At 46.2% G+C, this 14,505-nt stretch overlaps 1 long non-coding RNA gene across 3 annotated transcripts in view; it reads right to left on the bottom strand.

Annotated features, from left to right (window-relative positions):
• Window positions 1-2,666: 2,666 nt before the first annotated feature.
• Window positions 2,667-14,505, bottom strand: part of LOC123371359 — a 12,589-nt gene continuing 750 nt past the window's right edge. For 2 of the 3 annotated variants that reach the window (XR_006579772.1, XR_006579773.1), the window contains exons 2-4: window positions 12,828-12,954; window positions 5,709-5,835; window positions 2,667-2,988 (exon numbers count right to left, since the gene is read on the bottom strand). This is a non-coding gene — a long non-coding RNA (uncharacterized LOC123371359). The remainder of the gene's footprint in view (window positions 2,989-5,708; window positions 5,836-12,827; window positions 12,955-14,505) is intronic. The other variant, XR_006579774.1, reaches the window with a different exon arrangement.

Genomic DNA, 14,505 nt, shown 5'->3' with positions numbered 1-14,505 from the left:
AATCTGTAAGGTAGGACGCTATTATCCCACTTCAAAGATGGGAAAACTAACGCTGTGAATTGCCCAAAATCTCACAGCTGGTCAGTGGCAGAAGTGGGAAGAGAACCCAGGAGTCCAGACTCCCAGCTCCATTCTCTAATAAACAATAGTTCCTGAGTGGTTCCTTTATGTTTAAATCAGATTTTTTTTCTAGAGAAAAAAGTTTGATACTGACCTTTGGCTTCATTGACAGACAGCCTGAAAGCTTCAATTGTGACCGGAGATCTAAAGCCCTTTCCTTTACACAGCTGTGTAGTAAACACAAGAGTCTTTTTACGTGGAAGGATGTTAGTGGAACATCTGCAAAGTAATGCGTACATGATGGGTGTCCCTAAGTAGTAACTATCATTTATTACTATTGTTTATTTGTTCCCAATAGGCTGTACAAAGTGCTAGGCACTGTACACACATCAGGAGGGCAGAGTCCCAGTCCTTGAGAACTTACAATCTAAACATGCAGTACTGTACTACAGAAGATGATGCATACTATTGGCTACACCCAAAGCACTGTCCATCCAAATCAGACCTAGCAGTAACACCAATTGAAGGTCTGGGGCTAGCATCTAATCTGGTGTAAATCAGCAACACTTTTTTGAAGTTAATAGAGCAGCGCTGATTTATACAAGTTCAGTGTTTGAAAATGGTTCCGAAATTTTCTCCCATAGTCTCTAACTATGCTGAGTTATCACTGAAAGTCTGGGTTGTTGGGTTTTTTTTGTTATTATTAGAAAGAGGGAGTTGAATGGAAAGAGGCCAATTCATTGGGAAAACAGATGGAAATCATTTGAGATCATCAGGATACTTGTTAATTATAAAACAGAGGCAGAGTATTTTTCCTGTTTAATCAGACGCTTTTACCATGTTGTGTAGTGAGTGTGGAGCACATGTGTATCTTCATATGCTTACCTTCCAACACAATTCTCAGCATGTACGTGGAATGGCTAGCAAGCTGGACCACTAACAGATTGGTCATACCAAGCAGTGGCCTATTCTTCAAAGTTTTGCTTCTGTGTTCTCTTTTAATTGTTTTGTTCCGTACTGTGTAGTAATGATTTGTACACATTTATTTTCACATGGTAAAGTTTTCTATGAAATGGTCAGTTTGTGGCATCTGCTAACATTATGAAATTGCACATACCTTGTTTTTATGGTGTGAAATTTTAGTCTTTCAATCGTGGTCCTTTTAAAATAAAGATCAGATGCACCTGCAAAGTGAAAAGCCATGGTTTCACTGTCCCCTAAACCTTTTGTGAAGCGTTTTGTAGGCGAGGTAATAAAATTATTTCTCAAATCAAACTCAAGTTGTGAATATGTTATATGTGTTCCTAAATCCGGGAGGAGTAAATCTGGCTTTTCAAGCACATGTAGAAAAAAGAGACATTTGTAAGAGGTTCTAGCACGAAAGTTAGAAATGGAGAAGTCCTCTAATCTATCCTTGTAGGATCAGCAGAAAACAGTGTGGGACCAGTACCTCTTTCAAGCAGACAGAGTCGTTCAGAAGACAGGCATAGTACTTGCTGGGTGAGCTTGGGCAACTCATCTATAGTCTCTTTGCTTCATTTTTCCTCATCTATTACTGATGGGTGGGACAGTACGGACTAGTGGCTAGAGTACTGGACTGGGACTCAGAAAACCTGGGCTTTATTCCCAGCTCTGCCAGTGGCCTACTGGGTGGCCTTGGTCAACTGTGCTTCAGTTTCCAGATCTGCAAAATGGGGATAATGATACTGACCTCCTTTGTAAAGCACATTGAAATCTTCTGATGAAAACAGCTAGGTGTTATTATTATTAATCACCTTATAATGTACTTTTGAGGTCTAAAGGCAAAAAGAGCTGTAACATCTCCATTGCTTTGCCACATAGAGTTTCAAATAACTCAGGCAATAGGCCTTCCACCACTTCTCTTGGGAGACTCTACAGCGTAGTAAAAATCTCACTACTGATATATGTTTGGATTTACTGCTGTGTAAGTTAGACCAAAATCTTGCTGATAATTAGGAAGCTTCTTTTGGGAATTAAGCTATGTATAAGACCTTCTTACTGTGGTCCTTATCCCTAGTCCATCTTAGTGTATTACTGCATTTCTCCTGAAGGGGAATGTACAGACATAAACAGACATCCATCACATCTAACCTACTCTGTTAACTTTCTGTTTGATCTTTTGAGGGTTGAGTAGATTAGGGAGGGTCTTCACACGGTGGTTTCATTAACAGCCTATGGGTTAACCTGGCATGAGTCCTGTTTAAATATAATGGTTGTGCATTTCAGTGTTTAATAGGTATGCTTTAAAATGGGAAGAAGAAAAAAAGATGTTAATTAGTATCATTATTTCCCAATTCAGGAAACACCAATCATACTGTAGAGGAAAATCACTTTCCATTTGCTGGAATTTTAAAGTATGTGCAGAGAACAGAATTTAGTGTTCTCTAGGACAGATTATACTCAAAGATTCCCAATATGCTTTAAACATAGCAATGGAATTCCTGGTAATACAGTGTCTGTGCAGGCACACAGAGTATCTATTAAACATCCACCAATAACTCATGCAATTCTGGACATTAGAACCCATTTTATTGAGACAGGGAATGCAGGCCAGATGGACACTGGGGTTATCACTACACTTTGATTATAGCCCAGAATTGTAAATAGTAAAACTGAGATGGGAACAGGTGCTTCTTCTGCAAAGCCTGGCTCAGGTCAGGTGTGACGTGACCAACTCTGGTTACTGTCCAGCAGCTCATGACCCTGTGTGAAACGAGTTTGGTCTCAGTCCAGTTCACAGTGAACAGGTGCCTGCATCATCAAAAACAAGACCATGGCTGACTCGAATGGGCAGTCTTGTCAACAATCGTGGGAGAGGAGCTAAGGACGGACAGGGCCACGGAGATTCAGTTCTCCTCCAGAGCATTATTGTGGCATATTGGCTGGTCCAGGCAGGAGGGAAGCGTGCTGTGGATAAAAGGGAATCTTCACCTTCCAGAACTGGCACTGCAGCACCTTTCATTAGCACTACACTCACTCCCAGATCGTAAGTGTTTAATAGTGGCAATTTCTACTGTGCACTCACAGCCCACACAATGCTATTGGCTACCTTCTGTCTTCTAGGGCTTGACCAGTATAGCTCTAACATCCCAGCTGATGGGGCTCCCATCTTGTTCCTGGGGAAACTACTTCACAGCTGAATACAGCTCATTGTCTGGAATTTTTTTCTCCTCCTTGATATTCATCTACATTTTCCTCCCAGATTTGATCCCATTGTTCCTATTCCATACTTCTTTGTATCCCCTTATCAACTTCTGTCCTTCCTTTATGTTTACACCTTTCTAATATTTGTAGGTAGTAGTTGCTTAGCCAACCTATAGATTATGGCCAGATTTTCCAAAGGAATCAGTACCCAATGGCTCCTATTTAGGCACCTAAATGAAGCACCTACATTGTCAAAAGAGCTCAGGGGGAGTTTCTGGGTGCTGAGCACATGCAGTAACCTGGACCTTAGTTTCTTGTCATCTCTCCTCCTAACTCATTGCCTCTTTTTCCTCTCTCACCCTTTGTCTCTCTCATCTATTTAGATTTCAAGCTGTCTGGGGCAGGCACAATGGGCCCTGATTTTGGTTGAAGGCACTATTGTAATTAATAATATTAAGGAGGGTGGATGTGCTGTCATCATGCTGTATGCACTGGCTGTGTAAAAACAAAGCAGACTATCGCTGTGCAGGTATTGACAAAACTAGCCCTGCACTGTTTTATATTGGATCATGTGGTATAAAGTGAAGGTAAGTCTCTCTTCAGCTACTAATTGAGAATACATGCAATGATCTGGAAGATCTCACATCTTTTCCTTCTCTAGCCAAGGTAAAGTGTCAGTCTGACAGCTTCAGGAGAAAGGTTTCAGAGGGGTATCCGTGTTAGTCTGTACCAGCAAAAACAATAAGGAGTCCTTGTGGCACCTTAGAGACTAAAATTTATTTGGGCATAAGCTTTCGTGGGCTAGAACCCACTTCATCAGCCCTCAAAAGCTTATGCCCAAATAAATTTGTTAGTCTCTAAGGTGCCACAAGGACTCTTCGTTTTTTCAGGAGAAAGACATCACTACATATATAAGTTACATTACAGTTTCTCCAGCCAGCTATCACTTCATCCTCTCCCTCTACCATCCACTCCACAGCTTTCTGGTGCCGTATAAGGTCTAACCTCTTGTCCTTCATGCAAAGGAAATGGAATTATTTTTCACTGGGCATTGTTTTCTCCCTTGTAACAGTGGCCTCTTAGCTCTTCGGAGGAAGTTCTGAAAACCTCATGAGCAAGGGAGATGGGCAGGCATCCAAGTGTGGCTGGATGCCTTTTAGTGCTTTACAGGATGTGTCAGGCTCAGGAACATCTGATATTGTTCCACTTAATGTTAATGCTGTTAATCCAGCTCAGCAGGGCAGCTCCCATACCACACCTTCTTAAGCACTCTGGGACAGAGATTCCCCAAAAAGTTTCTCCCACAGACATTAACAGCTGGTGCAATTTTAAAATGGCCAGAGATGCCTGATGCCACAGGAATGTTTAGGGGGTTGGACAGTAGGGGGTGCATATATAAATTCAGCGTGTTCCTGAGCTGCTCCCCCTGCTGTGCATTTGAAATTGGACAGCACAGGGCCAGTATCAGGGGTTAGCCGTGTTAGTCTGTATCCACAAAAACAACAAGGAGTCCCAGACTAACAGATTTATTTGGGCATAAGCTTTTGTGGGTAAAAAACACTTCTTCAGATACATGGAGTGAAAATTACAGATGCAGGCATTATATGACGACACATGAAGAGAAGGGAGTTACCTCACAAGTGGAGAACCAGTGTTGACAGGGCCAATTCGATCAGAGTCAGTGGCATTCCTAGTCTTAGCAAGACTTTGGTGGGGTTGTTCCACCCCCCACCAATCTGCTTCTGTGTGCCTCATTTTCACAGCAATGATGAGGCCTCATCAGACAGAGCCCCTCTCTGCCCCAACTGTCCCCTTTTTACAACAGGGATTGCAGGTGCAGGTCCTGGTTCTTTGTGCTGAGCATGGAGTACTTCTAACTGCCCTGTGTAGTTCTGCCTACCCTTCTGCTGTCCGTGTGCTCAGCCCACCCTGTTCACCTCAGCCCTCCCTGTCACATTACGGCTTGTAGGATCACACCACAGTGCCAGGATTCCCTTCCATGCTGCAGTGCAGTCAATCCAGAAGCAGTTTCCTATCACTTCTATGCCAGTCAGGGGACTGCTCTCCTCTTCCCACTGGTTCTCTTGCTTTTAAATCTCGCTGCTTGCAGCGGGTTTCACTTTGGGGCCTAGTGATTTGGTTGGGGATTGGTCCTGCTTTGAGCAGGGGGTTGGACTAGATGATCTCCTGAGGTCCCTTCCAACCCTGATATTCTATGATTCATGGCCAAATAGTCTCTGAGAGTCTTGGGACAGCTCTTCCAGGCAGTCTGGGGAGCCTGACAGCCCAAGTCCCAGTTTGTCACAGAGCCCACCCCAACCCTTGAGTTCTCTGTGATCTCTCAGGCAGACAGCAGGAGGAGAGATGTTTAGGGAGACCTTGCCCTCCCTTTCCACTTGGTCTTGGCCCGGGGGAGAGAGGCGAGGGGTGGCTCAATTCTTGTGGCTGCCGCTCCAGATCAGCCTTCCCAGCCTCCTTCTTACCTTCCCTGGCAGTTTTTCCTTCAGCTTGGGGCATGGCCCCAGCTTTCTCCTTGCACAGTCTCAGTAATTCAGAGCCCCAACTGGGGAATGGGGGCTTCCCAGCTCACTCAAAGTCCAGTTGATCCCACTATTCAGGGAGAAGGGGAGAAAAAGGGGCAGGGCCCCAGGCAAGTCTTACTCTCAGTCCCAGGGTACGTCTTCACTACCCGCCGTATTGGCGGGTAGCAATCGATTTCTCAGGGATCGATATATCGTGTCTCATCTAGACGCGATATATCGATCCCCGAACGCGCTCCTGTCGACTCCGTAACTCCACCAACCCGAACGGCGGTAGTGGAGTCAACATGGAGAGCCTCGGACATCGATCCTGCGCCGTGAGGACGGTAGGTAATTCGATATAAGATACTTCAACTTCAGCTTAACGTAGCTGAAGTTGCGTATCTTATATCGATTTTCCCCCGTAGTGTAGACCTGCCCCCAGTCCTTCCCCTGCAGATTGCTCTGTTTCAGCTGTTACTGTCTGCCCACCTGTTTTCAGCCCATCTCTCCTCCACGCCTAGCTGCCAGAGCTGCCTTTTAAGCAGGTCCTCCATAGGATAGGAAGCATGTCCAGCAGCTGCAGAGAATCAGGGCCTTCTTGGCCAATACTGATCCAGTACTCTTTTAACCTTGGTGTCGGGTCTGTAAACAACCCCATCACATACTCTCCTCCTCAGGCTGGGCACTGGAGTCTGTGCAGACGGGTCTCCTCCGTCCCATGAAAAGAACTCCCATGCTCTTATGATCACGTCCCACTCACTGTAGTACCTCAAACTTGTACAGCTGCATTGAAGTACCAGTTTATAATCCGCAGGTTCTGGTCTTTCATGGTGTTCAGCCACCACAGGAGTGCATGATCCATCATGAGATGGAATGTCTGTCTGCATAAGTAGTAGCAGAGTGCTTCAATAGCCCATTTTACTGCCAAGGCCTCCTCCTCTATTACTGAGTACATAACTTCCCGGCCGAACAATTTCCGGCTGAGGTAAAGGACTGGGTGTTCTTCTCAGGGCCAGCTCCAGGGGTTTTGCCGCCCCAAGCAGCCAAAAAAAAAAAAAAAGCCACAATCGCTATCTGCAGCAATTCAGCTGGGAGGTCCTTCGCTTCGAGCGGCAGTGAGGGACTCTCTGCTGAATTGCCGCCGAATACCTGAACGTGCCGCCTCGCTCTGGAGTGGCCACCCCAAGCACCTGCTTGCTAAGCTGGTGCCTGGAGCCGACCCTGGTTCTTCTCCCTCTACCTCTTGGGAGGACACGCTTCCCTGAGGCCAATGTCAGAGGTATGAGTCTGCAGGGTGAAAGGTTTTAAAAAATCAGGGTGGAACAGGATGGGTTCCCGTATCAGTCGATCTTTCAATTTATTGAAGGCTGGTGGTGCCGTCCTGAAACCACCAGACCTCCTTGGGGGCTATGTTTATCACCAGGTCTGTCAGCAGGACTTCAATCGTGGTGAAATCTGGGATAAACCATCTATAATAGCCTGCCAATCCCAGGAAGTGTCAAACTTTGTGGGGGGTTTGGGGCATTCTGCCAGCACTTGGACCTTTCCCAACATGGACACAGGTGCCCCCTTCCCACTCCTATAACTTTAGCGTGGGGTCTATAAACCCCATCAGACTGCTGCTCCAGCAGACATTGAAGACAGATGTGTTTCTTTTCCTATCCTGTTCTCTTCTTTCTGCCCAATCTCTTGCTCTGGAAGACTGCAGTACCCTAGATGCTGCTATTTTGTGGAGCTGGATTGGCTTAGGGCTGCCCAACCCTTATTTTATTTGTACACTGCAGTGATCTTTTCCCTCTCTTTTGCAGTTGAATTAGTCTGACTCTCACACTGCAAACATTGCCCAGTGTCCCTGTTGCAGTGCACGACAACTCTGTATCTTTTTTTTTGGCTGAGGGTCTTTGCAAGCATTCCTCTGGGAGCAAGAGAGATCAGATTTGTTACATATTTTTGCAACAGAAATTTTTAGATTTTTAATTTCCAGTAGATTAGATTTTTTTTTAAATCAAACAGGTTTCTCTTAAACTGAGAAATCTAATCTTCAAATTCATATTCTGATCGGAATAGGATAACCCCATAGTTTCTCAGAAGGAACAGGGTTAAGCTAAAAGCTATAGATTAATGGTGATAATGTTTTTAAGAACAGAATGGTTACCTATTCCAAGCCTCAACTCAAAAACAGCACAAAGATCTTTGAAAACACACCCACAATGGCTCAGGTTAAGCACTGACATTGCAGGGACCAGATGTTACACGGGAAAGCTGGATTACATAGTGATCAGAGCACAATACTGTGTACCAGTATCCCTATGTTCTAGTCCTACTTTGGACTCTGACTTGCTGCATGGCTCTGGGCAGGTTACTAATGCCAAAATTAGAAGTGGCCAGTCATTTAGTATGCCTCAGTTTTGGGGTCTGACATGCCAAGGGTTTGATTTTCATCCCCTCCCCACCTCACACTGTAGTTAACTGGAATGGTAAGTGTTAAGAGCTGGACTCAGAGTTATGGGTAGTGCATAATAAATTAATAGATCAATAAAGTTGTTAACAATGCTACCTACTTTTGTATGCCAGCTATCTAGAACCCACCTCTTTCAGTGCTCTTATAACAGTAAGTGCTCAGCATCTCTGAAAAAATCAGCCTCTAAGTGTCTATTTCTCGATCTCTAAAATATTTAGAAACAGGGGAATGTGTGTGTGTGGGGGGAGAGAGCAGGGGCACATGCCTCCCATCAGTGGGGGCACAGAACTCTTCTGGGGCCGGGGTGGGGAGAGCAAGCTCCTCTGGCCCTGGGGCAGCAGGGAGGAAGACAGCTCCTCCAGCTGTGTGGGAGAATAAGCTCCACCACCCCGGGGTGGGGAAGTGAGGGGGTAGCCAGCTCCACTGGCCCCAGGTGTGGCAGGGAGAACCAGGTCCTCCATGCCATGCCGGGGAGTGGCCACGGGGTGGGGAGGAGAGCCAGCTCCTCCAGCCACAGGACACAGGAAGTGCCCCTCCAGAAGTGGCCAAATTTGTATTCCTGTTTACGCCCCTGTTTAGAAAAATTAATGGCATGCCAGGCTTAATTAATATTGCAAAGCACTTTGAGATCCTGGCATAAAATGAGCTAAAGCCCTGCAAGATATTTACCTGGCACATGTGCTTTGTTCTGTTGCATTTGAATAACGGTTATGGTACCACAGAGAAAGTTAATGATAGAAAGGTTAAGGGGAGGTACCATTTGATTCGTAAATCCACACATTATAATTTAAATGGTGTCACCCTTTGTGGTGTGGCAGGGCGGACTCATTGCCCCGGGTTCCCAGCTCCAGATCCTCCAGTTGATGTACTTTTGATAATACGGTGTCATCGGAAAGAGGCTGAGTTTGGTATAATTTGGAAGCTCTTTCTCCCACAAACACAATGGTATCAAACATGACCAACTTAGAACAATAAATTGTGGCCTTTGGCTGACCATACCATTAATGCTCAGACCACGATAGCTGATTAACTTTTTTAATATTACAGATTACTATAAATAGAAAGAATACTTCAAGTTGATTTGCAGTTGACAAAAAATAAGTGGTTCAGTGGGATTGATTATCAGCTTTATTTATTATGACAAAAGAGTTGCAACAAGGCCCTGTTTAAGACATCAGCATCCAGCCAGAAATTACTGGAATCCTTCTTCAAAATGTATGCACGTAACTTAATTAAGTACAATCCCAAAGTAATATATTACAAAATCCCTTTTACTTTGTTCTTGATCATTTTTAGGCCTCAATGGGAAATGAAGAGTACCAACTAGTAGCTGAATCTTTGGAGAATACAACCACAAAGGACCTTGTTAAACACAACGCTCAGTGGCACCTTACATAAGAAGTGCACCATAAACTAAATTTGATAAGGTTGGAGGGGAACTACATTGAGCATCAGGAAAAAGCTGAAGATGATGGAACAAGCACCGGCTATGGGTGAGACTCACCTTATACTGGGTCCCCTGGCATGCATTTCAAGCAGAACATCTGCTTCTATGGTAAGCCAGAAACATGTAGGCATTAAGTAGAGTTTCAATCACAGACGCCGACTTTCCAATGTGCCAGGGGGTGTTCAACCCCCGGCTCTGCCCCAGGCCCTGTCCCCACTTCAACCCTTCCTCCAAGGCCCCACCTGCCTCTTCCCACCCCCACCCCTTTCCACATCCTCCCCCGAGTGCGCCACATCCTCACTCCTCCCCCGCAGAGCCTCCTGCAAGCCATGAAATAGCTGATTGCGGCAGGCGGGAGGCATGGGGAGGAGGGGAAGGTTCTGATAGGGAGGCTGTCGGTGGGTGCTCAGCACCCACCATTTTTCCCTGTGGGTGCTCCAGCCCCGGAGCACCCACGGAGTCGGAGCCTATGGTTTCAGTTAAGCAGTTTCAACATGAGACAAATGAGAAACTGTATGAAGGAGATACTCTGAGCGAGAAGATTGCATGGAAAGTAAAGTTAAGTGGGTGCATTGACCCAAAAGACACCCATGCATACGACACTTGAGTACTACACCAAGAGTGACAGGTTTCAGAGTGGTAGCCCTGTTAGTCTGTATCAGCAAAAACAATGAGGAGTCCTTGCGGCACCTTAGAGGCTAACAAATTTATTTGGGCATAAGCTTTCATGGGTAAAACCCACTTCATCAGATGCATGGAGTAGAAAATACAGTAGAGAGTATAAACACACAGCATATGCAAAGATGGAAGTTGCCTTACCAAGTGGGGGGGTGTCATAGGTTTATTCCCCACTCTGAACTTTAGCGTTCACAAGATGGGGACCTGCATAGGCTCCTCTAAACTAAAATCCTAGTTTAGATCTGGTAAAGCTGCCACCAACTAGAAATTCCAGTGTCTAGTACACTCCCTGTTCCCCCAAACTTTCCCTGGGGAACACAGATCCCAACTTCCTTGAATCTCAGCACAAAGGGAAATAATCCATTCCCCCCTGCTTCTTCCCCCTCCCCTTGTCCTTGGGAGAGATACCTTGATTCAAACTCCTTGGATTCACTTTTCCCCCACCCCTTCCCCTGAAAATCCAAACAAGGGAAGAAATCACTCAGGTTCTAAAAGAAAAGATTTTATTAAAGAAAGAAAGAAAAAAGTACACTCTCTGTATTACCAAGATGCAAAAATACAGGGTCTAACTTATAAACCTGGAGAGGCTCTCCTCCCTCCCTCCTCCTCAGAATAATCAAGTAACAGCAAACAGAAATAAAGATATTTCTTCAGCAAACACACAATTGCAAATGTAGAAATCAATTATAAGACTAAACCGCCTTCTAATACTCACTATACTGAATAGAAGAAAATACTTCAGGAAACCTTGGAGAACTTGAAGAATATGTCTGGCCTCTCTTAGATCCAAAGAGAGAACGGCAATCCAAACAAAGGACACAGACAAAGCCTTCCCTCCACAGAGATTTGAAATTATCTTGTCCCTTGATTGGTCCTCTGGTCAGGTGTTCCTCAGGTTACTGAGCTTGTTAACCCTTTACAGGTAAAAGAGACCTTAACCTTTACTATCTGTTTATGACAGGGGGTCAGTGCTAACAAGTCAATTCAATTAAGGTGGAAGTGGGCTATTCTCAACAGTAGAAAAGGGAGGAAAAAAATCACTTTTGTAGTGTTAATGAGTTCATGTAATCTAGGTGGCCATTTCAAACAGTTGACAAGAAGGTGTGAGTTTCAGCAGAGGGAAAATTACTTTTTGTAGTGAACCATCCACTCCCAGTCTTTATTCAGGCTTAATTTGATGGTGTCCAGTTTGCAATTCCTATTCTGCAGTTTCTCGTTGGGGTCCGTTTTTGAAGGTTTTTTGTTGAAGAATTGCCACTTTTAAGTCTGTTATTGAGTGTCCAGGGAGATTGAAGTGTTCTCCTACTGGTTTTTGAATGTTACAATTCTTGATGTCAGATTTGTGTCCATTTATTATTTTGCGTAGAGACTGTCTTGTTTGGCCAATGTACGTGGCAGAGGGGCATTGCTGGCACAGGATGGCAAATATCACATTGGTACCATATATGCCATCATGTGCCACTTCCACCTTAATTGAATTGGCCCATTAACACTGATCCCTACTTGGTAAGGGAACTCCCATCTTTGTATATGCTATGTATTTATACCTCTCTACTGTATTTTCCACTCCATGCATCTGATGAAGTGGGTTTTAGCCCACGAAAGCTTATGCCCAAATAAATTTGTTAGTCTCTAAGGTGCCACAAGGACTCCTCGTTGTTTTTACACCAAGAGCGTATGTAATGTGTTGCATCAAAAGCTAAAAGCAACAGTAATAAATACTGGATTTTCCTGACATTGATATCATGATGAAAGCAGCATTCAGTGATGAGACAGCTAATAGATATCAATCAAATGGATACTTCAGGTCATGACTTGTATGAAGCCTTCAAAACCCAAAGAATTATACAAAGTTCTGTCAGTCTATGGACTCCAATCAAGAACAGACTAAAGCTGTGCTGAAATGCAAAGACAACAGTCAGAGTGAAGGTGGCAAGGACTATTACAGAGCTAATCACAGACTGGTAATTGTTTACTCATCTCTTGGTTGTATCCAGACCTCAGCATGATGCAGATCTGGGGAAAGTACAAAACTTTGAGAAAATACAAGTTCTCTGTGGTACCATGATCATTGTTCAAATACAACAGAACAACGCATGTGCACCAGGGGAAAAGCAAACTAATGCACATCTTGCTTGGTCTTTCTAAGCCAGCACCTATTGACAACCTAACTGGTGCCATCATCCAGCAAAGGCTTTTCAATATAGCAATCACGTATAGTATAGCTGAGGGACAACTCTCGACAAATCAGAACCTGTTAACACTGGCTGAATACTTCATTCTGAGGCTACAGAAAAAATACTGAACCTATGATGAAGTCCACCTTGTGTCTGACACATACGCAGAGGAATCAATTAAAAATATTACCAGAAAGAAGAGACTCCATGGTATTGCCCTTGTCCAGTACAAAATCATTGACTCCACAAACATCTCCAATGTTACAGTGAAGAAGCTATTGTCTCATACTTGGACAAAATATAAGTTAATCACATACCTTGCAGGAAAAATGCTCCAGCATGTGAAGAATTGCTCAAAGACTTCAGTCATTGCATGGTATAATGAAGCTGCCACCTCGCAGCGTTCCGTGGAGCTGCTCTGTAATCCCAATGAGGATGCTGACACTAAAATTATCATGCTTGCCATCAGTGCCACAGAGAGAGGTGCTAGTAAACTAGAGAGCTTTGCATAAGACACATGGTCTAGTGCTCGCTGAGACATATTGTCCAAGACTTCAGCAAGATTGTTTTTGTCTCTGTATACTCCTCAGAGATGTGTTCCTATCCCTGAGCACCCCCACTCCCAGAGAAGTCCTGGGCCAGTGGCAGCCGCGCCTCCCCTCCCCAGACCCTAAGCCACCCGGGGAAAAAGCACCTCTGGTCCAGAAGAAGCTTTTGATATGCCCCATACAGGTTCTGGGGTGGCTGAGAAGACAGTATTTGCTACTCAGGTTCCTGGGTTCAGCAGTAATCTCCCTGGACTCTGCATGGGGGCATAATAAATCAAAACCTTCCCCCCAAAACCCTGCAACCAGCAGTGTGTGGTGAAGTCCAGTTACAGGAGTAACCGCAAATCAGCCTCCCCGCCATGGGGCAGGAAGAGCAGCTGCTGCTGCCTGGAGGAGCCGCAGCTCAGTTGGAGAGAGAGAACTGGGTCCCAATGCTCCTCACCATGTCGGGGGGATCCTGTTCCCCACAACCCTCTGTGCTTGCCCCCGACCCCTCCACTGCCCCACTGTGCTTACCCCTGGCCCTGGGAGGTGCCTGAGGTAGGCACTGCGTGGAGCCTGTACCCCCTCCTGCATCCCAAACTCCAGCACCACCCCAGAACCCATGCCCCCAGCCGTACCACAACCCCCTGCCACGGCCTGGATCCCCTCCCCCTGCCTCAGCCCAGATCCCTCACCTGCACCCTGAACCCCTCATTTCTGGCCCCACCCCAGACCCTGCACACTCCAGTCCAAAGCCCATATCCCTTCCAACACCCACATCCCCGCCTCAGCCCAAAGCCCTCTCCTGCACCCCAAACTCCTCATATCCAGCCCCAACTCAGAGCCCACACTCCCCACACACACCCCAACTGCCTGTCCCATCCCAGATCTCCCTCCTGCATCCTTAACCCCTCATATCTGGCCCCACCCCACATCCTGCATGCCCAGCCCACAGCCCCTAGCCCCTCCCACACTCTGACCCCCTGCCCCAGCCTGCAGCCCTCTCCTGCAGCCCATGCCCCGCATCCCTGGCCCCACCCCAGAGCCTATCCCCTCATCTGGAGCCCTCACCCTCCTCTCACACCCCAACCCCCTGCCCCAGCCTGGTGAAAATGAGGGTGGGGGAGAGCGAGTGACGGGAGCCAGTAGGGATGGAGCCTTGGAGAAGGGGTGGGGCTGGGGTGATTGGTTTTGTGCCATTGGAAAGTTGGTAACCCTAAGGAGGGGCCAGGGGTTACCCTGGGGAACAGGGTGCTGTGGGGAATGGGGGTGCATTGCAGGGGATGGGATGCTGTGGGGTGAATTACTGCAGAAGGGGTGCTGTGGGGAGCAGGAAATGGGGAGGGGGCAGGGGGTTACTATGGGGAGCAGGAGGATGGGGGTGCATTGCAGGAGGTGGGATGCTGTGATCAGGGCAGGGGGTTGCCATGGGGAATGAGGGGGCACGGTGCTGGAGGGCGGGGGG

The sequence above is a fragment of the Mauremys mutica genome, chromosome 5, assembly GCF_020497125.1.
Source record: "Mauremys mutica isolate MM-2020 ecotype Southern chromosome 5, ASM2049712v1, whole genome shotgun sequence".
NCBI classification, from domain to species: Eukaryota; Metazoa; Chordata; order Testudines; family Geoemydidae; genus Mauremys; species Mauremys mutica.
The sequence above is the reverse complement of the archived record's forward strand: the minus strand, read 5'-3'. Positions and strand labels throughout refer to the sequence as shown.